The sequence below is a fragment of the Chiloscyllium plagiosum genome, unplaced genomic scaffold, assembly GCF_037043375.1.
Source record: "Chiloscyllium plagiosum isolate Xiang-an unplaced genomic scaffold, Cpla_swu_hap1 HiC_scaffold_52, whole genome shotgun sequence".
NCBI lineage: Eukaryota > Metazoa > Chordata > Chondrichthyes > Orectolobiformes > Hemiscylliidae > Chiloscyllium > Chiloscyllium plagiosum.
The window spans coordinates 27270718-27297719 of record NW_028270190.1 but is presented as its reverse complement, the minus strand read 5'-3'; the positions used below and the strand labels follow the sequence as shown (position 1 = coordinate 27297719).

At 46.0% G+C, this 27002-nt stretch overlaps 1 long non-coding RNA gene across 2 annotated transcripts; it reads right to left on the bottom strand.

The window, feature by feature from the left end:
• Positions 1–6992: 6992 nt before the first annotated feature.
• Positions 6993–15541, bottom strand: LOC148134894 (uncharacterized). Of its 2 annotated transcripts, none has more exons than XR_015755648.1 (3): positions 15505–15541; positions 9967–10094; positions 6993–7222 (listed from the first exon to the last, which is right to left on the bottom strand). It is a non-coding gene; the product is annotated as an uncharacterized LOC148134894 (long non-coding RNA). The 2 variants fall into 2 exon arrangements; XR_015755647.1 differs by lacking the exon at positions 15505–15541 and adding an exon at positions 13223–13386.
• Positions 15542–27002: the final 11461 nt, after the last annotated feature.

Here is a 27002-nt window from a genome sequence, read left to right as displayed (position 1 = left end):
GTCAATATTCAGCCTGGTCCTTTTTAGTAATTAGGTCAGGATTATTAAACTACCAGTACCAAGGAATTGAAGTACTCTGAGAAGGTTGCTTCTGAGGGAGGACCTCATTGCCAGCGTGTCAGTACTGAGGTAGTGTCTCATTGTTAGAGGGTCAGAGCTGAGAATGTACATCACAATAATATGCTTAGTAGTGAGGGAGCTCCTCAACTCCACCTGAAGGACAGTTCTAAGGGTGTTCTTCATTATCAGAGGGCCAGTTATGAGGGAGTTGCTCACTGTCAAAACGTCAATTCTGAATAAGTGCCTCCTTGTCTGAGGGTAAACCATGAGGCAATGCCTCATTGTAAGATAGTCAGAATTGAGGAAGCATCACACCTCGAGAGGTAGTGAAGTTCTGCCAAGCGCCCAGTAATGAGCTGGTGGTGCACTGTTGGAGGATCAGTACAAGGGAAAGTGCCTTATGATTAGAGAGCAAATATTGAGAAGGTGTCTTCTTGTCAGTTTAGTTTTGAGTGTATGCCACATTTTAAGAGGTTCGATTCTGAGGCCGTGCCTCAATGCAATGTGGTCAGAAAGGAGGGAGTGCTTTCTGATCAGAGGGTTAAGGACCGAGGTATTTCAGCACTGTCAGAGGGTCGGACTGATGGAGGGACTCATTATCAGTATTCCAGTCAAGGGAGAGCAGCTTTGTACAGGAATCACAATTAGGTATATGCCTCATAATTTGATGTTCAGTACTGGGGAACTGCAGGTCTCTCAGAGAACCAATACTGAGGATCTGCCTGTTTGTTTGAGGGTCAGTTCTGAGGGTCGGCTTTTTTAACAACATGACATGCTGTTTTAATAAAACTCAGTTCAACAGGTGAACGCAGGCCTCTTCCGAGGCTGGTAATAAAGGTTGACATATTTTTATTCTATTCTGTTCTCTGTCTTCTACAAGGTATTTGTGTCATGCCTTATAATCCTGTGTTTCATCTTTCAAACTTCTATAACAGCCCCAATCTCTGTAACCTCCTCCATCCCGACTACTCTCTCTATTTCTGTAACTTGCTCCGGTGTCTAAAACATGCCCAATCTCAGCAGTCTTGTTCCCCAGTCACTGCAATAGTCACTATCTTTCCCATTTCCTCCAGTCTCTGCAAAATCCTGCAACCTTCCTCATTTGTGCACCCTCCTCCCGCCCCTGCAACACTCTTTCCTCCCATCCCACAGAAACTGACTTCTTCTGTAATCTCCTACCGTTAATATAAATCTCCTGAACTGCTTAGAGTTCCCCAATCATTACATTCTTCCCTCCACGTATAACTTGCTCCAGTCTCTAGTACACTCAGTATTCCTGTCAACTTCTGAAACCTCTTTGACCCTCCCCATGTCTGTTACCTCATTCAGTCTCGACAATGTTCTCTGAGACTGACATTCTCCTGTTGCTACACTGGTGTCTGCCTCGACTTCCACCAGTCACGACTAGCCTTCCGAACGCTGTAATCTCCTGCAGCTGCTAAAACTATCCAGGTTCCTGTAACATTCTTTTGATTGTGGTAAGCAACTCCATTCCCTTCAGCTGTCTTTTTGTACTTCCTTATCTCCTTCAGTCTGAAGAATCGTTGCTCACACTGTAACCTTATCCATTGCCTACAGCCCTCCACGTTACTATCCTCACCCAGTCTTGACACTGATCCCTATCGCTGTAATCGCCCGCAGCCTTGCTGTTGTTGTAACCTTTTTCCATTCTTCCAATAAACACTAACTGATTAACGTCTTTCTACACTACATACTATGTCTGCTTCCTCTTCCTATTCCTGCAACCCCTGTGAACTTATAACCTTATCCAGTCTGTACCTTTGTAACTTATTGTCATACTGCATAGAAACAGGCCCTTCCATCCACCATGTGTCTGCAGACAACCAGCAGCAAACTACACTAACCTCATTTCCCTGCATTTGGTCCATATGCCACTAAATTCTGGCATTCTAATTACCCATCCAGATGCTTCTTCAATGTTGTGAGAGTGCCTAGCTCCATCATTCTCTCAGGTAAACGTTACATCTATCTCCCATCCTGTGAATTAAAAAAAGATCTTCTCAAATCTCCTCCAACTCACCTGCTGAGATTAGATGACCTACAGTGAGGAAACAGGCCATTTGGCCCAACCAATCCTCGAACGAATAACCCACCCTTCCCCAATCTCCTTACTACTGCACCTTACACTAAATAAAATTTTGTCGGTAAGCCGTCACTTCCAGGAGTTTTAATCTTTTCTAAGCACTCGAGGGCCTTTGTCAGCTCATCCAGAGACAACTGTGTCCAGACTCTCCTGTGTGCTGCTGTCTAAGACCTCCGTGATAGAGGACAGGAACGACTCTGTGGGCTTCGTTGTCATACAGACTGGCATAATGTCAGATTGAGATGGCGTTACCAAACTAACTTCTTCCTTCAGGCTGCTGAGTGCAGAGCTCTACTTGTGCACCTACAGGAAGAACCACGTCTCCTCTTGCTCCACGGTGTGGACCCTGGACCAGAAATCTGCTTGCTGTCCTCCAAGACAAGAGAGTGAGACTTGCTGCCTCTTCACCTCCTGGAGGTCCTCCATCACATCAACCCACATTGTCTATAGCACAAATAGATTCTGCATGGTTTTGTGCCTTTGGACAACTTTTCCCTGCACTCTCTCTCTCTCTCGCCTTCTGTACACCTGTGAGGGTAAAAGACCTGTTCCTGTAGAATGCTTCCATTGAGTCCAATAGAGATTCATAAAAGGGTTTCACAGTTCTCCAAACTGTATAATCCATTTTGAGATCGTCAATGTTTTCTGGGTTCATCAATTTCACATTCAGCTTCCACTTTCCCTTGCTAGCAGCTTGTAGACAGCCTGGCCGGCAGGGGGCAGTGGTCAGAGAATAACATCGGCTTGTCATCGATGGATGTGACCAAGAATGTTTGGAACAGAAATAGGAAATCTATCCTTGAATGGATAGACCGGTCTGGTTGTGACCAGTTGTATCTACACTGCGCTCCGTCTGCAGAGGGATGCTAAAGAGGTTGTGTAGTTTGGAGACTTTAACAACTTCCATTATGAATCTGGATGTGGAGTCCAGTTCACTGTCAGCCCGTCCGGATCATCCATCCACATCGAAGATGCAGTTGAATTCTCCAGTCAGAATCATGGAATCCCTGAAAAGTGAACCGAGGTAATAAGGTCCACACCGACCGACCAAACAGCATCTCACCCAGACCTATGCCCAATCTATTTCTGAAACCATGCATTTCCCCATTGGGAGCTGCTGCAAAACTGCCAACAGGTCACAATTTATCACCGGGGCGTACACATAAGCTTTGCAGTATCTATGCAGTTCCTCGTAATAATGTGGTGACTGCAAAATGTCTCACAGTGAGCCTAGCTTTACCCATGCTCCTCCAACTATGCAGTTACTGTGATCTGTGATTCTGGCCTCATTTATATACCTCCCAATATCGACACGATAATTGCAAGCAGCCTCACAGTGGCCCTGGCCTCAATTACACACAATGCTGTAAAGAACCATAATTTGAAACAGTCTCACAGTGACCCTGACCTCAGGTACGCACATCTTGGTATATAACCAGAAAATGTGAACAGCCTACCTTCAGCTTAACACCCCCCAATAACTGTAAGTTCACGTCAAACAGACTCAAAGCGAGCCTTGCCTCATCTACACATCGCCCAAAATCTAAATGGTGACAGTAACTAGTCTCACTATGAGCCTGCCCACATCTGCACATCACCTAGTAACTATATAATTGCAGTAAACAGAGTCACGGTGAGTCTGATTGATTAATATTCTGGATCAGTGGTGCTGGAAGAGCACAGCAATTCAGGCAGCATCCGAGGACAGGCAAAATCGACGTTTCGGGCAAAAGCCCTTCATCAGTAAGTACAACAAACTTTTATCTACCCACCTCCATAACCAGCGCTCCTCGAACATTCCAGAAGATTCCCCTGGCCTCGGAAACGCCATTAGCCATGCGGCTGATGCAGCTACCACCCCCACGCTGATTGATGATGTCACTTCTGCCCCCATCATGGCCACTTCCACAGCCACTTCCGGCCCTCACATCATCGCCGATGCCACACGCTCAGTGACGTCCGCCACCCCTACTGCCGTGTCTGCCACCACTTCCGTCCCCACCAACGCCACTCACCTGCATTCTGCTGACACGCCCCCCACAGACTCCACTGTCACTATCCCCACCCCCCAGAACCCCGAGGGGAACACTACCCCTGCTCATGACTCTACCCCCATTCCCCCCACCATCACACGCACTCCAGGTACTGGCTCCGACCCCACTCCCAGCTCTACACCCACACCAGCTCAACCTGTCGACCCCCCTCCCCCACTCCAACCTCTCACCCTCACAACGCGCAGCCCTCCAATCCCTCTGCTCCAATCCTGACCTCACCATCAAGCCAGCGGACAAAGGGGGCGCAGTGGTAGTCTGGCGCACTGACCTCTACATCGCTGAAGCCAAACGCCAACTCGAGGACACCTCTTCCTACCGCCCCCTTGACCAAGATCCCACCCCCCATCACCAAACCATCATCTCCCAGACCATACAGAACCTCATCACCTCAGGAGATCTCCCACCCACAGCTTCCAACCTCATAGTCCGGGAACCCCGCACTGCCCGGTTCTACCTCCTTCCCAAGATCCACAAGCCTGACCACCCTGGCCGACCCATTGTCTCAGGGTGCTCCTGCCCCACTGAACTCATCTCTCCCTACCTCGATACTGTCCAATCCTCCCTAGTCCAGGAACTCCCCACATACGTTCGAGACACCACCCACGCCCTCCACCTCCTCCAAGACTTCCGTTTCCCCGGCCCCCAACGCCTCATCTACAACATGGATATCCAATCCCTCTACACCTCCCTCCGCCATGACCAGGGCCTCCAAGCCCTCCGTTTCTTCCTCTCCAGACGTTCCCAACAGTACCCCTCCACCGACACTCTCATTCGTTTGGCCGAACTGGTCCTCACCCTTAACAATTTCTCCTTTGAATCCTTCCACTTACTCCAGACCAAAGGGGTAGCCATGGGCACACGTATGGGCCCCAGCTATGCCTGTCTCTTTGTTGGCTACGTAGAGCAGTTGATCTTCCGGAATTACACCGGCACCACTCCCCACCTCTTCCTCCGCTACATTGATGACTGCATTGGCGCCACCTCGTTCTCCCGCGAGGAGGTTGAGCAATTCATCAACTTCACCAACACATTCCACCCTGACCTTAAATTTACCTGGACCATCTCTGACACCTCCCTCCCCTCCCTGGACCTCTCCATCTCCATCAGTGACGACCGATTTGACACTTACATTTTCTACAAACCCACCGACTCCCACAGCTACCTGGATTACACCTCTTCCCACCCGACCTCTTGCAAAAATGCCATATCGTATTCCCAATTCCTCCGCCTCCACCGTATCTGCTCCCAGGAGGAGCAGTTCCACCATAGAACACACCAGATGGCCTCCTTCTTTAGAGACCGCAATTTCCCTTCCCACGTGGTTAAAGATGCCCTCGAACGCATCTCATCGACATCCCGCACCTCCGCCCTCAGACCCAACCCCTCCAACCGCAATAAGGACAGAACGCCCCTGGTGCTCACCTTCCACCCTACCAACCTTCGCATAAACCAAATCATCCGCCGACATTTCCGCCACCTCCAAACAGACCCCACCACTAGGGATATATTTCCCTCCCCACCCCTCTCCGCCTTCCGTAAAGACCGTTCCCTCCGTGACTACCTGGTCAGGTCCACGCCCCCCTACGACCCACCCTCCCATCATGGCACTTTCCCCTGCCACCGCAGGAACTGTAAAACCTGTGCCCACACCTCCTCCCTCACCTCCATCCCAGGCCCTAAAGGCGCCTTCCACATCCATCAAAGTTTTACCTGCACATCCACTAATATCATCTATTGTATCCGTTACTCCCGATGCAGTCTCCTCTACATTGCGGAGACTGGGCGCCTCCGAGCAGAGCGCTTTAGGGAGCATCTCCGAGACACCCGCACCAATCAACCAAATTGCCCCGTGGCTCAACATTTCGACTCCCCCTCCCACTCTGCCGAGGATATGGAGGTGCTGGGCCTCCTCCACCGCCGCTCCCTCACCACCAGACGCCTGGAGGAAGAACGCCTCATCTTCCGCCTCGGGACACTTCAACCCCAGGGCATCAATGTGGATTTCAACAGTTTCCTCATTTCCCCTTCCCCCACCTCATCCTAGTTTCTAACCTCCAGCAACTCGAACCCCTGACTTGTCTGGACTTGTCCGACCTTCCCAGCTCCTTTTCCACCTATCCACTCCACCCTCTCCTCCCTGACCTATCACCTTCATCTCCTTCCCCACTGACCTATTGTACTCTATGCTACTCTCTCCCCACCCCCACCCTCCTCTAGCTAATCTCTCCACGCTTCAGGCTCTCTGCCTTTATTCCTGATGAAGGGCTTTTGCCCGAAATGTCGATTTTGCCTGTCCTCGGATGCTGCCTGAATTGCTGTGCTCTTCCAGCACCACTGATCCAGAATCTGGTTTCCAGCATCTGCAGTCATTGTTTTTACCTCCTGATTGATTAATACTCCGACCAGTAACTGCCCAATGTCGATGGCCTGTTTCACAATCAGCCTGGCCTGATCTTCTCTCCCTGTGAGTAAATCCTTTGTGTCCTCTTCCATTTAGACCCTACCTGTGGGAATGCAGCCAGGTTCCCCTCGAGGCCGCATTTCATTCTCCACACTGTTTTGGTGCTCCCATGTACACCATCTTTCTCTCCTTTCCCTACTGAATATTTCTTGTGAAACCCACCCCCTCTCTGATCCCACCATCCAGCTGCAGTGTTGGAGAATCCCCACCATGGATGCTTCCATTATTTCTCCAGCTTCACACAACAGAAATGCGACTCATCGACAGAGATCAGTGGCAGGTGAATGAGATAAGTCATACATCTGCAATCAGATTGCTGTTCAATAGCGGGATTAACTTTATTTTATATGTATATAATAGAAGCAGGAAATGCGATTTTGGAGAAGATTTATAGCTCAGGTTGAGATTCAGATTGTCAGGTTGCTCTCTGAGCTGGGAGATGCGTTCTCGTACGTTCCATCACCATGCGAGGTAGCACCATCACTGAGCCTCTGCGGAAGCGCTGGTATTGTCTCCCCCGGTCTAGATCTGTGTCTCGGTCGGCTAGGAAGCAGGAAAAAGTATGCGTAGTTAGGCATGCAATTCATTTCACTGAAAGCAAGTGTGCAAAGAAATGATATCTCAGCTTTTCAACCAATTCCAACAGCACAGCATCTGACAGAGAACATTGGGAAATGATATAGAAACTGCAGAGTTCAATGACTAAAAGAGGATTACAAATCAAGATCGGTGAATCTGAAGACATGCTCTGTACCCAAACGCTCAAACTATATCGCAAATGGAATGCTTCATTTAGACAATGAAACCTGTCTTCCCCACTCTTTATTTGTATCCTTCCCATTCAATATTTTTTCCACCAACGTGGAGCTTCCTTCCTCTCCAGTATGGTCTCATACCCCGCGTATGTAATCGTTTCTCTTTAGCATGTGCTTTATTTCCTGGGGACATACTGCAGTGGTTGTGACCAGATCAGCGAGCGGGACCTCATAGAAACAGGGAAAGCCATCAGGAAGGTCAATCAAACAGGGACACCTGGCTGGCTGATAATAAGGGAGAGTTTCGGAGAATCTGGCACTCTGATAGCTGTCTCTGGATGACACAGCACTAAAGTTAAGGACTGTTCATGTGTGAATAAAGGGTAACTTAGCGCTGTCCATCAGCCTCAGTGTAGTTATTTCACACACGTCTCCAGCACTGGGTTTGAACATCATTTTATACGCTTCCTATTGATCACTCTGTATGCAGTGATCAGCAGAGGTGGAATAAGATTGATATGGAGAATGTGCGACCAGAATTGGTTTGCATTTGCCGAAGTGCTGATGGATGGGAAAAAAGATTTTGTGAATGGGTTTGATTTTGACTGTTAAAGATTCTTGAATTTATTGAGTTGATGTTGGACTATTTTTCTCCAATGACATTTTGTCTGATCAATTGAATGTTAAGCAGTAAGGATATCACTGGTAAATTCTGATTATTCTCCTGATTTTAAATGTGATAGAGCTACCCGAATAGGCATGACCCACTTTTACAGAAACTCCCAGATTCCTAAATATGTTTGTTGAATCCTTGGTACTTAGTTGATGCAGTTTTCTGGTGTGGACCATGATATACACCTGATTAAACTCGATATTATACCTTCTGATGGAACCCAGTATTATCCACTGCAACCAGCTTACGCCAGATTTCTTGGTGTCACCTCTGATCTGCATCATGTGTAAATATTTTGCTGAAGGCAAAATACTTGTGAATGTCTGGTTCAGTCCATATGTACCGAAATCGGGATTTTTGTAAGGCAGGGAAAATCTCACAATTCCCCGTGTTACTGAAACACTGATCTTGACATGGGCTGTAGGTGGTGTAGAGAATGATACAACCCACTGGATGATTATTGTGCTGGGTTCTGTTATTCAGCAGAGTATGGAAAAACTGAGCTGCAGTGCAGTTCCAGTTGATCTGGGCGGGGATCAGCAATTTACTTTCTGGGCAACGACTGCTGCTGTTTGGGAAGACAGCGAGGTAATTTCCACCTGGGTAGTTTCGGAGAATGTTCACATCGCAGGTTATAATAGGACATGTTGATGCGCTGGGTTTCAAATCTACGTCTAATTTGGGATTTCTGCATTGGGAAGCAGGTAAACACATCAAGAAGGTGAAAAGCACTCTTCCATCATCAGTCGCCAACTGTCCAGCTGCCTTGCAGAAACTAAAAGGGGTAAAGTCAAGGGATGGACTTTGAGTGAAACATTCTCTGTGTAGTGTCCGTGGGCCCAGTCTGAGATGAGTTACTTGGAACATTGCTCATCATTTTAGAGAAAATGAAATTTGACAATTTACATTTAAAATTCTTGCATGGGAAGGTCAATGTTGCTTCAGGTTGTGCCTTTATCTCAGTTTGTAGTAAATTCCGGGATCAGTGAGATGTTTGAAGAAAGAATCAGGGTAATGTGACAGACAGCAATATTGTAACATATTTTTGTAAAAATCCTCCTGCAGTGAGTCACAGAATGCCACTAGCCTTCTTCCTAACTCGCTGTAGCTTCACTTTAAATTCCTTTGACTGATGCATTACCCCGCCTATGCCTCGTAATGGTTACAAATAGTTGGGATGTCGTGGTGGGGGGGGGGGGGGGGGGGGGACACAGAAAATGAAAGCTGCAGTAGCAATAAGTGGAACTAGAGGTCAAAAAACGTGGGGCGGCTTGGTGGCTTAGTGGTTAGCACTAAGCACTACGGCATCGTAGTTCAAGAGAACCCAAGTTCGGTTGCAGCCTCAGACGACTGTCTGCGGGGAAGTTGCGCGGCCTTCCCGTCTCTGCGTGGGTTTGCTCCGGGTGCTCCGGTTTCCTGCTACAGTCCAAAGATATGCAGGTACGTTGGTCATGCTAAATTGCCCATGGTGTTTGGTGCATTAGTCAGAGGGAAATGGGTTCATTTTAGATTGTTGGTGTGGACTACTTGCAGACTTTCTCTTCAAACCTTACTCTGATGTATTTCGCTCTCTGCCTTTTTTGGGGTTAGCAGATGTTATCAATTTCACTCCTAGTAATATGACCCCGGGAAATCTGGTTTTATTTCTCTGGAACTCCCTTCCTCAGACAGTAATAAAAGTCCTGGGTGATGGGTTGTGTCTTATTTCTCACAGCTACAGAGCACTCCATATATCTGCCGTGCCCTTTCTATTTATTACCAGCCTGCTCCAGGCAACCAGACTCTGATTTCATTCTAGATTGAGCGCAGTCACCAGCTTACAGAGCTTGTCAGGTAAGGTCTGTTTCACTGACACTTACGCAATGCCAACGGCAGTCAAGGCAAGGTTATCCAGTCCAGCCGCATCTGACATGGGGATTGTGAGCAGCACCAACAGGAACAGGCAGAATGTCTGCATTTTGAGATTTGTCAGCATCCTTGAACCGTGCTATACGGAAAACACATAAAAAACTGAAACGGGTGAGAAAAACAACTCTTTCAATTCGTACTACATTGGCAAGAGTGTGAAAGAGATACAGGGAGACACATGGCAACAAACAGAAAATGTCTCTTTATCGACCTGCGTAGTGCTTGTCCATTAATTAAGCAGAAGTTCTGGCTATCTCCCATGGGTGAGATTGGAGTTTCTTACAGAAGTTAAAGGGTATAGCTAACCTTTCAGAATAGGTGCAATGGTCCCACAGCTCTCTTGCAGGTAAATTAAAGGAGATGTGTACTCAGTCTCCATGTGCAACAGAAGCTCGACAATGTGCACTTACGTAGTATCTTTAAAGAATTGTTACGTCCCACAGCATATTGCTAAGGTTCCCAATATTACACACTGATCACAAACTGACCCTGGTGTAGGTCCAGTTATTCACAACATCTTAACAGTTCGGATGGGTGAATCAAATGTAAACTATCCAGATTTTATGACGGTTCAATCCTGTGCATAATTGTGACCGATATGGAGGAGCTAAGGAGCTATCAGAAAGGTATAAACAAGTTCAGTAAATTGGTAAACTCACGGAATGGGCAAATGTGAAATTGTCCACGTCTGTAGGAAGTAAGGGACAGAATTGCAGAGTATTGTTCAAATGGTGATAGAATGGGGCAATATTGGCATAGAGTCATAGAGGAAAACAGTAAAGAAACAGACCCTACGGTACAACCCATCCATGCCGACCAGATACCCCAAACCAATCTTGTCCCACCTGCCAGCACCCGGCCCATATCCTTCCAAACACTTCCTGTTAATGTACACATCGAGATTCATTTTAATTTTGCAATTACACCATTTCCTTTAGCTGCTCATTCCATACACATACCACCGTATGCGTGAACATATTGCCTCGAGATCGCTTTTATAGCTTTCCCCCTCTCATCATAAACCTGAATAAGGATAGGAGGGCTCGGCTGGGACATTTTTTCACTGCGGAACTGGAGGTTGAGGGATGACATGATAGAGGTTTATAAAATCAGGAGGGACAGAGATGAGGTGAATACCAAATATCGGGGTGTTCAAAACTGGAGTGTTTCGGTGTGAAGAGAGAAATTTATAAAGGGCATGAGGGTCAACGTTGTAAAATAGACAGTGTTTCATGTGTGGATTGAACTGCCAGAGAAAGAGGTAGATGCAGGTCAATTTACAACATTTAAATGACCTTTGGACAGATACATGAAGTGAAACGTTCAGAGGGATATGGGCCAAATGCAGCGAAATGGAATTAGATTAGTTTGGGGAAACTGATTGATAAGAATGGATTGCACTGAAGGGTCTGTTTCAGTGCTGTATGAATTAATGACTCTGTAGATGTCCTTGTCCAGAATTTACTGAAATCCAACATGAAGGTGAAGCAGGGTAGTAACATGTTAGAAAGACAAAAAGCGTGTTGGCCTTCATTGCCCGAGGATTTTAGTACAGCTTGAAAACTTAGATAGTTGGTGACACTACAGGTTGGCAGAGTATTTTGTACATTATTGATCCAGGTACCTATGGAAAATGATGCCTACTATGAGGAGATAGCAGCAAGGGTTTATCCGAATAATTGCTACTGTGCCAGGTTCGTCCTATGAGGAAAGTTGGGGTTCGGTGGGCCTGGATTCACTGGATAATGCAGAAAGGTGAAATGCCTCGCTGATGTGAAAAGAATCATGAAAGGACTCAGGATGCAATGATGATGTTTCCTCTGGCCTGCGAGTCCAGAGAAAGGGGGCAGGGTCTCAGGATACACATGGGTCACCATTTCCGACTGAAATGCTGAGAAATGTCTTCACTTAGGCAATGGTGACCATCTGGAGACGTTCTCAACAAAGGGCTCTGGAGGCAAAGTTATTGTGTTTTTTTTTTTGAAGAAAGAAACATGTAGATTTCCAGAATCTAAAAGTGTCAGTGGGTCTGAGAAAAAAAAAACATGTATGCGACTTCGTGATAAAGGGTCAGCCAGGATCATATCGGAAGGTGGAGCAGCGCTGATGGGAAGGTCACCCTTTCTCCCAACGCCCATTCTCTCCTATTCTTAGCATTTATTATCACATATTCAGCTTCTGATCTGCCCGCCCATTTCATATATTATGGAACAGTCCAAACTCTCTAAAAACTATCAAGGACATAGCCTAGACCCTAACCTGAGTGTTAGGTGTTGCATTGCAGATGTGGTTCGATTGGTCAATCTACTCGGATTTAAGCAAAAGACACTTCAATCTTACCCCACAGTTAGAAAACACGGAAAACCATAAAGGTTGTATTGGAACAGTTACTGATTAGTAGTTACTGTATCGGGTCTGTTAATGTGTTCCATAGTTAGTTTATTTTAAATTTCGCTTTCTTTAGTTCGTTTTTCAATTGTAGTGTTTAATTAACTTCTGTTCTACTTAAAGCCGCATGGTTTGACCAATTGCATTAAACCGGGAATATCCACTTTCCATCTGCCTTTAAAATAGGAAGAAGTTAGAGTCTCGGCTACCTTCTTAAAACATTTTGAGGGGTTCTGGCCCAGACCATAACAAAAAAAAAGCTAGGTACTCTGTTTCTTCTTGAGAATACATCTCTTTGAAGAGAAACAGAATAGAACCAATCCCTCTTCAAGGCGCATGTTATCACATACAGCTCTCTCTCTCTTTCTCTCTGCTCCATCTCCACCTATCTGCTCAACTCTAACCTTCTCCCACACAACACTCTAAATACTCCTTATTCTCTCCTGCTATCAGTTGTGATGAAGGGGAAACAGACTCAAAGCATTAAATCTGGTTGCTTCCCACAGTTGCTGCCAGTGATTCGCGGTTCACCATATTCATTTGAAAGACAGTTAGGGATGGATAATGGAGGTTGTTCTAGCCAGTGAATACACCAGCGTGTGCAAGCTGAGGTTTTTCCACTACGAACTCGGAGATTCCAAAACTGCACTCCCCTGCAGACACCGTACTGTCTCTGAGCACAGATACTTCCAAACTGCAAATCAAGCTTAGGTTTATGCCTCCTGGAACACAATTTTCAGATAATCACCCCCTCAATGATACATAAGAATTAAAAAAAATTAGGCTCCATTACATTAGCACTGAGCTGTTGTTCCTGACCTGCAGGCATTTGGTCTGTGTGATGTTGGTATGGATCAGCAGGTATGTACCAACCTACCCAAAGTATAGCTGGAAAATATCATTTACCATCCATGCAAATAATATTGTTATTGAAGAATTAGAATTCATCGGATTAAGCAGGACCGGGGTGGCACAGTGTTTCAGTGGTTAGCACTGCTGCCTCAGCGCCAGCGACCCAAGTTTCATTCGAACCTCGGGCGACTGTCTGTGTGGAGTTTGCACGATCCTCTGGGCGCTCCGATTTCCTCTCACAATTCAAAGATATAAAGGTAATGTGAATTGGCCATACTAAATTGCCCATAGTGTTAGATACATTAGTCAGAGTAAATGTGGGAAATGTATGTGGGTGTGTTACTCTTCAAAGGGTCGGTGTGGACTTGTTGGGTGAAGGGCTTATTTCCACACTGTAGGGAACCTAGTCCAATCATTACCTTGTGAAATCTGGTATTTGTAAATATACGGTTCTGACTTCAGCTACATGTTTCAGACAGAGAGAGACAAGTTGACAAAAAAAGAGTGAGAGAGAGAAAATCAGACGCATAGAGAAGCAGTGAGAGAAGGAGACAGAAAGACAGTTTGTGGTTTTGTGAGAGAAAGATGGAGAGACAGAGGCAAGGAGTAACACAGAGAGTAAGAGACAGAGAGAGACAATCAGACGTGTAGAGTGGGATAGAGTGAGAAAGGAGGACAGACAGAGGTGACAGTGACAGAGAGAAAACGACAGAGAGTGAGAGGCAGAGAGGGAAAGAGCGAGAAAGAGAACAAGAGTGAGGCAGCAGGGAGACAGAGAGACATACACGGGGAAGAACAAGAAAGAAGGACAGAGAGAGAACGGCAGTGAGAGATCGAAAGTGACAGAGAGATGGTGCGAGAGAAAGACACTGTGAAGGACACGGACAGACAGTGAATGAGGGGGAGTCAGAGACAGTAGAAACAGAGAGATACACAAAGAGAGAGAGATCGATGGAGACAGAGACATGGAGGGGGGAAGATCAAAAAGAGGAAAAGAAACAGTCAGTGAGAAAGAAAGTGACTGTGTGTGAACAAGAGATACTGCGGCGGAGTGAGGAAAACAGTGAGATACACTGAAAGAGAGAGAGTGGGAGACAGTGGGAGAGGAAGGCTCAAAGGGACAGAGGTGCTGAGACAGAAATAGTGAGAGGGAAAGACAGTGAGAGAGGTAGGGAGATGTATAAAGAAAGGAGACTGGGATAGAGGGAGAATGAGACAGACAATGGGAAACAGGAATAGAGGAGAGGCATTGAGAGAGAAAGGGAGAGTTACAGACAAAGAAAGACAGAGTGACAGAGAATGTGTGTGCACGTGAGAGGGAGAGAGAGATACCATGAAGGACAGGGTTCGAGAGAGATAGAGTGAAAGAAAGAGCAAGTCAGAGACAGAATAGAAACAGAGAGATGCACGAGAAGAGAGAGAGAGATAGTGAGAAAGACATGGGGAGCAAGAAAGTGGAACAGAACAAGTCAGTGAGAGAAAGAGAGGCAATATGTCTGTAAAAGAGAGATACTGTGAGTGAGAAAGCAAGGCAGAGGGGGTTGACAGATACAGTGAGATGTACAGAAAGAGAGAAAGTGGGAGACAGAGAGAGATAGTGGGAGAGAAAGATACAGTTGAGTGGGGAGAAAGAAGGACAGACAGAATGAGAGTGTGAGTCAGTTAGACCGAGAGATGGAGAGGTACTGTGACAGAAAGAGAGAGAGGGAGAGACAGTGACAGAGAGAAAGAGATAGAGACAGAAAGAACGAAAGAGAGAGAGAGACTATAAGAGAGACATAGAGAAAGATTGAGAAAGATGGACAGAGAGAGTTCGATAGTGAGAGAGGGCTAGTTTGAGAGAATGAGTCGAGATGCAAAGACACTGTGAAGGATAGAGAGGGAAAAGTCAGAGGGAGAGGAATTCAGAAACAGAGGAGACACACAGTGACACAAAGAGGGGGTGGGAGAGAGAAATATAGACATGAGTGGGGGGAACAAGCAAGAAAAAGGAACATGGAGAGTCATTGAGCGAGAGAGTTGTTGAGGGAGACAACAAGACAGTGAGAAAGAAAAGAATAATGACACAGACAGTGGAAGAGAAAAAGAGAGAGTACAATAGAGGGAGAATCAGGGAGAGAGAAAGAGACAAAAGGAGAGAGACACTGAGATGAGAAAGTGGGAGACAGTGAGTTACAGAGGGAGAGAGAGAGAGAGATTGAACCAAATGAAGACAAACAGAGAGAGAGGCATAAAAAAGAATCACCAACCTGAATCACCTCTTCTCTGAACCAGTAAAAGAGTCTGCACTTCAGCCGTCAATTTATGTCACTATCCCTTTTGGGCCACTCCTTCTTTTCATTCACACATTTACATCTTGCAAAACATTCTCTTGGCCAAACGAACCACAGCCCGTCCATCCAGTTTAACAGGGATAGAATGTAAAGTGTAAAAACAATTTGATGTCATTTGCATGTTACTTTGCTTCAAACCAATTTAATGCCAATACTCCGGTGGCTGTTTTCAAACTCTCCTCAAGGAGAGACATTTATTCAGCAACCAACAATTCAATGTGTGTGTTTATTTAAATACACTCTACAAAAGTATTGCATGCAATACTTACTGTCAGAAGCAAGTACTTCATCTGAAGAAATACTTTTATATTGAACTCTCCACTGAAACCTACACTTCCCTCATAAGATCAGCGGCAATGTGCAATTTACTTAAACAAGCTGACATCTGGCAAGTGGACAACCTGACAGTGAAGCATTGCCTCACCACTGCTCCTGATAATGCGTCAGTCTGTATACTCTGTAGTTTAGTTTGCATCCATTTAAATCAAAGATTTTAAATATTTCATCGTTTGTAACAATTTTGAGTTCAAATCATGAGCAAACGCTCAACACGATTTCATCATTGAATCCAGGTGGAAGGTAAAGATTGTTCTTAATTTAAGGAAGCGGTGCGTAAAGCTGACGTTGGGTGGGAGGGGCATCATGTAGTTCAGTGGGAATGAACAGGTTGCTTTAAAACATGCTGATGTTAAACCCCAGGCCTGGGGATTCAGAACAACTTTTTGAATTCAGGACAGTAGGACTAAAAAAAAATGAATTAAGAGAGAAAACAACATAAAATTAAACCAGTGAGAGAGACGAAAGTGTTTGAAAAAGCTTTCTACAGATAAAGCGAAAGCTGATTAGAAAAGACAAATATGTACCAGAGTGGCAGCGAACGATCATGATCACTGCAACCAATATTCCGAGTATTTCGAAAGTTGATCTTCAGATGTTGGGATTGTATTTATTTTCAGTACGACTTCTGTTCACTAATGACCAATTCACGGATCTGCTCATTTTCACTAGGACATTGCTTCTGTTGTCTTCTTGAGAACTGGAGTGAATGTTCCTCTCTGAAGACAGACCCAAAATATCATCTTTTTTCTCTGTTTTTCACAGCGTCCCAATTGCAAGTTTGCCTGCCTCTGCCAGTTGTCGGTGCATAACTGTCTTTTCTGATTACCTTTTGCTTTATCTCGAGAAACCTATTTCAAACACTTGTTTAGGTCTCACGCCAGTTCAATTTCATATTGCTTTCGCTTACTGCATTATTTTGTTAATCCTGAATTACTGAATACAAAAGTGTTCCTAAGCACCAGGCGCAGGGGTTAACGTCTGATTTATACACATATATTCTTTTAAAAAGAAATTCTGAGTTGATAATGCACAGCTCTGCAGTATGTGGAGGGACACTACCACTGTACTACAAGATACCTCTTCCACCCAACATCAGGATTACGCTCGTCTTCATTTAATTAACAACAATCATTCCCTTCCCATGGATTCCATGATCAGATCCTGTTGAGCTTTTGCTCATGATTGAAACTCAATTTTTTTTACAAATGATGAAACCGTTAAAATCTTTGATGTAAATGCATGTAAACCAAACTACAGACTGTCACATTAACAGGAGCAGTGGGGAGGCAATGCTTAGCTGTCAGGTTGTACACTTGACAGATGTCAGCTGGGTTGTGTCTTTGAGTAAAGTGCACATTATCTCTGATTTTGTGAGGAAAGGTTATGCTTCCAGTGGAGAGATCAGTATAAAAGTATTTCTTCAGATGAAGTACTCGATTCCGACAGTAGAATTGGACACAAAACCTTATTTTCCTCATTAAAAAAAGAGTAGTGTTTATTTAATTACACACACAGGAGTGCTCCCTCCCAATGGGGAATACTTCAGCGATCCAGGGCATTCGACCTCAGACATTTGGATGACCATCCTCCAAGGCAGACTTCGGGACAGGCAGCCGCGAATAGTGGCCGAGCAGAGGCTGAGAGCTTAGTTCGGTACTCATAGTGAGGGCCTTAACCGGGAACTTGTGTTCATGGCACACGACAGATATCGACCATTGCACTATAAACACACACACACACTCCTATATACGCACACATCGACACGGACTCACGTGGGAAGCTAGGGAAGTAATTTTTAGGCCAGTTGCTGAGATATTTGTATCATTGATAGCAACAGGTGAGGTGCCGGAAGACTGGGGTTTGGCTAACATGGATGGGAAAGATGGGAAGGAAAACCCAGGGAACTATAGACCGGTGAGTTTGACATCAGGGGTGGGAAGGTTTTTGGGTTGAATCCTGATGGAAAGCACTTCCATGTATTTGGAAAAGCAAGGAATTATTCTGAATAGGCAATATGGTTTTGTGCATGGGAATTCGTGTCAACATTGACTTGATGTTTTGAAAAGTTTTCGAAGATGATTGATAGGAAGGCATTTGGTATGCTTTCCTTCATTGGCCAAAGCATGGAGTATAGGAGTTGGGAAAACATATTGCGGCTGTTCAGGACTTTGGTTAGGCCTCTTTTGGAATATTATGTGCAATTCTGGTCTCCCTCCTATTGGAAGGATGTTCTAAAACTTGAAAGCATTCAGAAAAGATTTGCAAGGATGTTGCCAGGGGTGGAGGATTTGAGCTACAGGGAGAGGCTTAATCGGCTGGGGAAGTTTTCCCTGGAGTGTCAGAGGCTGGGGGGTGACCTTGTCGAACTTTATATAATCATAAGCAGAATAGATAGGATAAATAGACAAGGTCTTTTCCCTGGGGTGGAAGAGACCAGACCTAGAGAGGATAGGAGGATGCGAGGAGAAAGATATAAAAGTGACCGAAGGGGCAACTTTTTCTCGCAGAGGGTGGTGTGTGTATGGAATGAGAGTCCAGAGTAAGTGGTGGATGCTGGTACAATTACAGCATTTAAAAGGCATCTGGATGGGTACATGACTAGAAAGGGTTTGGAGGGATATGGGCCGGGTGCTGGCAGGTGGGACTAGATTGGGTTGGGATATCTGGTCGGCATGGACGGGTGGGACCGAAGGGTCTGTTTCCATGCTATACATCTTCATGAATCTATGAAAGAAGAGCAGTGGACGTGATCTATATGGAATTCAGGGAGGCACTTGAAAAGGTTACTCATGGTAAACTGTTTAGCAAAAGTAAGATAATGTGGAATATCGGAAGAACTAGCCATTTCACTGTAGAATTGGTTCAAAGGGAGGAGACAGAGAGTGTTGGTGGATGGTTATTTTTCAGTCTGAAGGCCTATGACCAGCGGTGTCGCACAAGGATCGGTGCTGGGTCCACAGTGTTCTGTCAGTTACATAAATGACTTGGATGTGACTATAAGAGGCATAGTTCCTAACTGGAAGATGGTTAAAGTTGGCGGTGCAGTCGACAGCGAAGATGCTTACATCAGAGGACAACAGGATCTTGATCAGATGGGCCTCTGGGCTGAGGAGTGGCAGATGGATTTTAATTTAAATAAATGTGAAGTGCTGCATTTTGGACTGCAGGTCATAGTTCCTTGATAGTGGAGTTGCAGATAGAATGTATAGTAAATAAGGCATTTGGAATACTTTCCTGTGTTGGTCAGAACATTGAGAATAGGAGTTGGAAGGTCATGTGTTGGCTGCACAGGACATTGTAGGCCACGTTTAGAAAGCTGTGTCTACTTCTGGTCTTCCTTATGAAGGAACGATGCTGTGAAATTTGAAAAGGTTCTGAAAAGATTTATAAGGATGTTGCCAGTGTTGGAGGGTTTGAGCTATTGGGAGAGGCTGAATCGACTGGGGCTATTCCCCCTGGAGCATCGGAGGCTGACGGGTGAAGTTACAGAAATCTTTAAAATTAAGAGGGGCACGGAGAGGGTGAAGAGCTATACGCTTTTCCCCTGTGTGGGGGATTCCAGAACTGGAGGGCCTAGGTTTAAGGAGAGGGAAAAGATTTGGGAGATATCTAAGGGGGAAACTGTTCATGCAGATGGTGGTGTATGTTTGAAATGCGCTGCCAGAGGAAGTGGTGAATGTGTGTACTGTTACATTTAAAAGGCACCAGGATGGATATTTCAATAGGAAGCGTTTGGAAGGAAATGGGGGAAATGCGAGCAAATGGAACTGGATTAATTTAGGATATTTGGTCTTAACAGACGAGTGGGACCGAAGGGTACTGATCAGCTCCATGACTCCTTGATTCTCCTTGGAGCGTTGCATGGCAACGAGGCAGGCCCATCCTTCACAACACCGGGAACTGGTAGAATCTCAGTACGGAGTGACACTTGGTGTTTTGTGTACCGAGGGGCTATGCACAGCTTGATGCAAACCCACACAAAGGAGGTGGGGGGGACATCATGTTGAAGGTGATCTTGGGTATGTTCGCATACTACATTCGCCTGGCGCCTGCCCCATCCACTGTGCCGTCGCCACGTTGTGACCACTTCCGAAAACCCAAAACTTGATTCTGCACCAATTCACACGCAGCCGGCCTCACACGCTCCTGAACACTTTCCCCAATTCGAAACACTCCACCCCACTCCACCCCCACCAGAGGACGACCATTGGAATGATAATAAGAACATATCCTGCAGTTAGAAACCAGGGGCTCTCGAGTTTGAGACACTGTTACCGCCACCTTTGTGTGGCATTGTATCTGTCTCTCTGTTCCTGTCTCTGTTTCTCTTTCTCTGACCTTCACCCCCCGACTCTCTCTTTAGTGGTTGTTAGTGGATCGTTCGGGAGGCTTATAAACAGCGTTGTCCCACAAGTATTGGTGCTGGGTCCACTGTGTTTTCTCAGTTACATAAATTACTTGGATGTGAACATAGGAGGCACAGTACCTAAGTGACAGATTTCACTAAAATTAGAGGTGCAATGGATAGCGAAGTAGCTTCCCTGGAGTTAGGGGGGATATGGGTGAAATGCAAGCAAATGGGACTGTATTAATTGAGGATACTTTGTCTCAATGGTGAGTTGGACCGAAGGGTCTGTTTCTGCACTGAACAGCTCCATGACTCTGTGACTCTATTTGGAGTGTTGCAAGGCTACGAGGCCAGTCCCATCCTTCCCAGCACCGGGGGCAGATAGAACCATCACTACGGAGTGACACTTGATGTTTGTGTGCACACAGCTTGATGCAGCCGCACACAAAGGGGGCCATCAGTGAGAGGGCAGTGTTGAGTATGTTCATCCCCCCTTACCTACGGTTTTGTTCTTGGACTCCCTGCAGACACAGTCTATCTGAGGCTGCCAAATGAAGTGGAAGTTGCCTCGGGTGATTGAAACATTGCAGTTTTGGGGATGGGCGAGATCAGCGCCATGTCCAAGAACAGAGAGTGCATCACACCTGGTAACCAGGTTTTTACTCATAAATGGGACCGGAGTGGTACTCCTAAAAGACTAGTGTCTGCTTCACTTTGGCCGTGCACTCCTCCCTAGATTTTATGCACATCCCAACCCCTCTGTGCTATTTTCCCACCACCATTAGGCAATCTGTCCTGACTGTTTAGGGAATGAAGAATCAGTCAGCCGAGTTCCCACAGAACATGGCCTCACTCTTGCCTCAATTTCCCTTGGTTCCCAAAGCCAGTTGGAACTGATCCCAGATGGTCATGAGTCTGTGCACTGACAGTGGGTCCCAGCAGAAAACGGCGATAAAATCCGTGTACAGGGATGCGTTGACCTGCAGGCCTCTACTGCCTGGAATAGTCTCCCTTGTCAGGGTCACATCCATCCTGATTGACTCAGCAAAGGGCTCCATACAACACACAAACAAGGCCGGTGAAAGGGACTTGCCTAACTCTGGATCTGACGGGGAAGCTTCCAGATCCCACCCGTTTATTGAGATTGCGCGAACGATTTTGCTGTGGTTCAGTCGGATCCAATTGCAGACTCCCTCCACAAAGCCAATTTTGGAGAGGAGGTCCCACATGGAGGTGTGTGTGATATTCTGCCAAAAGCCTTGTCCTGGCCCAGGCTGATGAATTCAGTTTATTGAGGACATGACAAAGATGGTTAGTGAGACAAAAGTGGACGATAATGACTTCAGTCCTCCTCATGACAGACTGGTACAAAAGCTTGCTGTCAGGGATGAGATGGCAAGATGTATACATAACTGGATTGTAGGAAGACAGAGGGGGGAGTGAATGAATGGTTTAAGGATTGGCGACTTGTGATTATTGGTGTTCTGCAGGGATCAGTGCTGGGAGCTCTGATATTTATGGTCGATTTGGAGGAAAACATGGTTGGTTATTTAATAGGTTTGCATATTATACAAATATTGGTGGAATTGCAGATAGTGAGGAAGATTGTCAGAGGATACAGCAGCTGGAGATGAGGTTACTTGCAGTGTGGAAGCAGGCTATTTGGCCCAACAAGTCCACACCGCCCCGCCGAAGCGCAACCCACCCAAACCCCTACATTTCCCCCTTAGCTAACACTGCGGGCAATTTAGTACGGGGAGAACGTGCAAACTCCACACAGTCAGTCGTCTGAGGCGGGAATTGAACCCAGATCTCTGGCGCTGTGAGGCAGCAGTGCTAATCACTGTGCCATCGTGCCGCTCAACAAAAGGGAGGTGATCCATTTTCAAAGGTCAAGTGCAGATTTAATAGTGAATGGTAGAACCCTTAGGAGTGTTAACATGCAGAGCGTTGTGGGTGTACAGGTTTACAAATCATTGAAGGTGGCAGCTCAGGCTTTCAAGGGAGTGAAAAAGACCTATGGCATGCTTGCCTTCACTGGAAAGGGCATTGAGGATATGGATAGATGAGTTACGCTGGAGCATCATAGAACTTTAATGAGGCCACACTTGCGATTCTGTGTGCAGTTCCGGTCACCAGAAGGATGTGGATGCTTTGGAGAGGATACAGAAAATGATTACCCGGATGTTGCCTGGTATGGGGGAAGTTTAGCTGTGAAGAAAGGTTGGATAGACTGGGGCTGTTCTCAATAGAATGCAGGAGGTTGAGGAAGCTGATCGAGGTATATAAGATTGTTACTGGCGTGGACAGAGTGGACAGTATGAGGCTTTTTTTCCCAGGGTTGAAAGGATACAGGGGCCACAGTTTCAAGGTGCGAGTGAGGGAGGAAGGAAGCAGATTAAAAGAGGTGTGGGAGACAATTTTTTCACAGAAAAACTGCTGAGTGCCTGCAATGTGCGGCCAGAGGAAGTGGTGGAAACAGACAGGACAGCAGCTTTCAAGAAACACCTGGAAGGATACATGAATACGAAGGGAAGTGAGGAATAGAAATCCTGTAAGTGAAGACAGTTGTAGAAAGTAAGGACAAAATGACTTGTCACAGGCTTGGAGGGCCGAAGGGCCTGTCGCTGTGCTGCGTTGTTCTTAGTTGTGTTCTTCTCTGTGTTCTACGATCTAAGACCTGAGCAAGCCGCAGCTCCATGAGAGCTATTTGAGATTGTGAAACAGCACTTATTTTAGTTTCTGGCATTACAGCAAATAATCAACATTTGACCAGCTTGCAGAGTAGAAAGGAATCAAGATTTAGCTACTACTACATTGCTCTATATGGGATCTTGCTGTGCATCAATTGTCAGCTTGCCATCTTTGCACGCAGTGAGATTTCTCATCAGTTAACTCCTAGTTTTGGCAAGGTTTCAATAACGTCTGGACTGAAAATCAACTTCCGGCAGACATATTTAATGTTTGATGTTGGTGAGAGAGACAAGCCCTGGGATCTTGCTGTGCCATCTCTAAAAAAATTTAATTGATCCCGTTTCTTTCATCCCAGGGAATTATTATTCGCTTGGAAAATCCAAAGAGAGAGAGAGAAAGTTTGGGCAAGCTGAACTTTGAAAAGAGCATCATCCAAGAGGAGAACACAATCCTGAGGCCTATTCCACAGGCCGCACTCCGTGCGGCCCCACTTCAGTTGTTTCCTTTATTTTCCCAAAGACTGGTTTCATGTGTTGGACCCTAGTTTTTTTAATAGTCCTCCTGTTAACTGGGTCCTGTCAGATTATGGACCTGTCATTTTTAAACAGGTTTGAAGCCTGGGGTTAAAGTAACCAAGGTCTTCAGATTTGACACAAAGCTTTTAACCCCCACGTCCCCACCCACAGCGAGTGTCTGACTGACAGAACTTCGCAAAGAGTAAAATCCTAAATGTTAAACTGTCTTTTAAAGGCTTGTTATAATGTCAGAGTAATAATGTGCGAATCTTCACATTGAGAGTGAGAGAGAGACTTGTAAATGGGAGAGAGGCAGGAGAAAGACAGACAGGGTGGCTGTGAGGGAGAGACATTTGAGATTGTGAAGTCGCAGTTTTGTCAGTGCCTGTAGTTGCAACAAATATTGAACATTTAAGCAGCCCCCTTCAGAATATCGAGCTGATCTAGCTGCTGACATGTTGCTGCCTGTGAGATCTTGCTGTGGTCTGACAGCCTGCGGCAATGCGATCGAAGCAACGAGCGTTTCAATAAACCAATAGCTTTAATCTGCCCGGTGTGTCTTTAATTGAAATCCCTGATCTTTTTTTCCCAAGTTGATCGTACTTGGGTTTGCTGAGGAATGTTTTGTGTGAAGGAAAACCTCTCGCTAAGTAATATATTTGAAAACCAAGCAGCCTTTCCAGTTTCAGTAACCTTTTTCACTCCCACTCTCTCCACCCACACCTTGCAGGAATTGTTATTTTGAAACTATGACAGCACAAGAAATCCTTCACTTGGATAGTCCTATCCTCCAGAGGGGAATGTCGGACATCAGCCTGAGGCCTATTCGACAGGCTGCACCCCATGGGGTCCGTGTGAGTTGTGTCTATTTGTTAGCCTGAGGTTTGATTTCCTCTGGGATGCAATCGAGTTTTAAAGGTCTCTGGTTAACTGAGATTGATTGTGGCTCTGTCATTTTAATGCAAGTTTGAAACCTGTGGTGAAAATAATCAGGGCCTTAGGATTTGACACAAACATATTAAGTGTCTGACACACAGAACTCCAAAAAGAGGAAATTAAAACCCTGAATGTGAAACTCTCCTTAAAAACTTGGTATAATGTCAGAGTAAAGTGTGGTGTGTGGGGCAGGATGGACGAGGCAGGATAAAGACAGAGTGAAAGAGCGCGGCGGAGAGAGAGAGCGTTACAGCTGACAGTTACAGTGACATCAGGAAAATCCCAGAGGGATCCTCAGCAAATATCCCCACGGTCAGGGCAGTTCTTCGAGGCTACTGAGGGGACATTGTATAATGTTTTCAAACTGCGCAGCTCAACTTTAGAAAGCATAACAATGCTTAAAATGTTTAAAAGGAAAGGCGGATTGATCAAGATTTTCTGTGCTAGAGTTAACATGACAATGTTCACTGAGATCCAACGTAGTTGAAATTCTGACATTAATGTTTCAACAGGACAGGCAGCTCTCTGGGAGGGGATTGAGAGACATTGCAATGTGTCTGACACTCTGCGATGGAAACAGTAAACCCCTCAGGGACAATAAATCTGCAGAAGAATATGTCAAATTAATTCTCATGTTATTTCTCTCTCTGTCGAGAGATCGAGCAGCTCCCTCTGTCTGGTAGAGATTGTCTGTGATGGGGGGTGTTCCAGGGGTGGGGGGAGAGAGAGAGAGGGACAGACAGATTCATGTGCATGTGTGTGTCGAGAGAGAGGGATAGACAGAGAGAGATTATTTGGTATCTGCAACAACAGTTGACACTGAAACAGCTTCACACAGGAGAAAGGAATTAGATTCTCGGGCCGGCTGCTACTGTAGTGCTGGGCTGGGACCAATGTCAGCTGGGTTGTGCCTTTGAGTAAAGTGCACATTATCGCTGATCTTATGAGGGAAGGATATGCTTCCAGTGGAGAGATCAACATAAAAGTAGTTCTTCAGGTAAAGTACTCGCTTCTGACAGTAGCATTGGACACAAAACCCTGTTTACCTCATTAAAAAAAAGAGCAGAGTTTATTTAATTAAACATACGCGCATTGAATTGTTTAATCCTGAATAAATGTCTCGCCACGAGGAGCGTCCGAGAAGCAGCCACGGGAATGTAGTCATCAAATGGGTCCGAAGCAAAGCGACATGCAAATGGAATCAAATTGAATTTGCACTTTGCATTTACTCCTGTTGACCTAAGAGATGGGTGAATGTGCAGTGGTTCGTGTGGCCATGAGAGTGTTTTGCAAGTTGTACTAAATTGGAGGAAGGCAAATTTTGACGGTATTTGACGAGAACATTCAATAGGGATTGGCAGCATTTAAAGGAACAGCCGTCAAAAATGAGATAATCAGAGTACTGAAGTAAGATGGAATACAGGGCGGGTAGATGTAAGGTGGAGTCAACATTCACATTAGACATCATGGACTAAAACCCTCTGAACTTGGGTCATGAGATGGGGAATTCATATTTAAACTAAGAGTCACTGAGCCCTCTGGCTGAAACAGGCCAGGCAATATGCAAGCTCAGGGGCAGCAGTCTGGAACAGGGGTAAGATAAAGGGAGGCCCCACAAATGCCTCAGCTAAAAGACAGTGAGGAGCAAGTGAGGGCTGCAGATGCTGGCAATCAGAGTGGAAAGGTGTGGCGCTGGAAAAGCACAGCAGGTCAGGCAACATCCGAGAAGCAGGAGAGTCAGCATTTCGGCCATCAACCCATCATCAGGAATGTGGGGCGGAGGGAAAGGAGCTGAAAGATAAACTGGGGGGTTGGTGGTGGGGCTTGGCGGAAGAGAGCCTGGAAGGTAATGGGAAAATGCAGGTGGGGAGAGGGTGACAGGTCGGAGGGGAGTGTGGAGTGGATTGTTGGGAAGAAAGATGGACAGATAGGACACGTCACGCGGGCGTTGCTGAATTGGAGGTTTGTTTCTGGGATGAGGTGGGGGTAGGGGAGTTGAGGAAACTGCTGAAGTCGATGCTAATTTCGTGTGTTCGGAGGGTTCCAAGGTGGAATATGAGGCGTTCCTCCTTCTGGCATTGGGTGGCTTGGACTTGGCAGTGGTGGCGTCCCAGCACTTGCTTGTCTTTGGGACTGTCAGAGTGGGAGTTGAAGTGTTCAGCCACAGGGTAGTGGGGTTTCTTTGGTGCCTGTGTCTCAGAGATGATTTCTGGAACAATCCACAAGACGGTGTCCTGTCTCCAAGTGTAGAAGAGACCATTTCGGGTGCAACCGACTCAATAGATGAGGTATTAGGATGCACAGAAAAATATCTGCAGGATGTGGAAGGATCCTTGGGGCCTTTGTCAGAGGAAAGGGGGGAGGTGTGGATGCAGGTTTTACACAGCTTGCTGCGAGAAGGGAAGGTGTCGAAGTGGATGGTGGTTTGGTGAGGTTTGTGGAACTAACCAGGCAATTACTTTTGGAATACTCTCTGTGGACTGCTTCCACATTCACTCCGTGACTCCCTGGTGAGGTCCACGCCCCCACACCAACCGACCCGTCACTCCCTGCACCTTCACCTGCCACCGCATGAAGTGTAA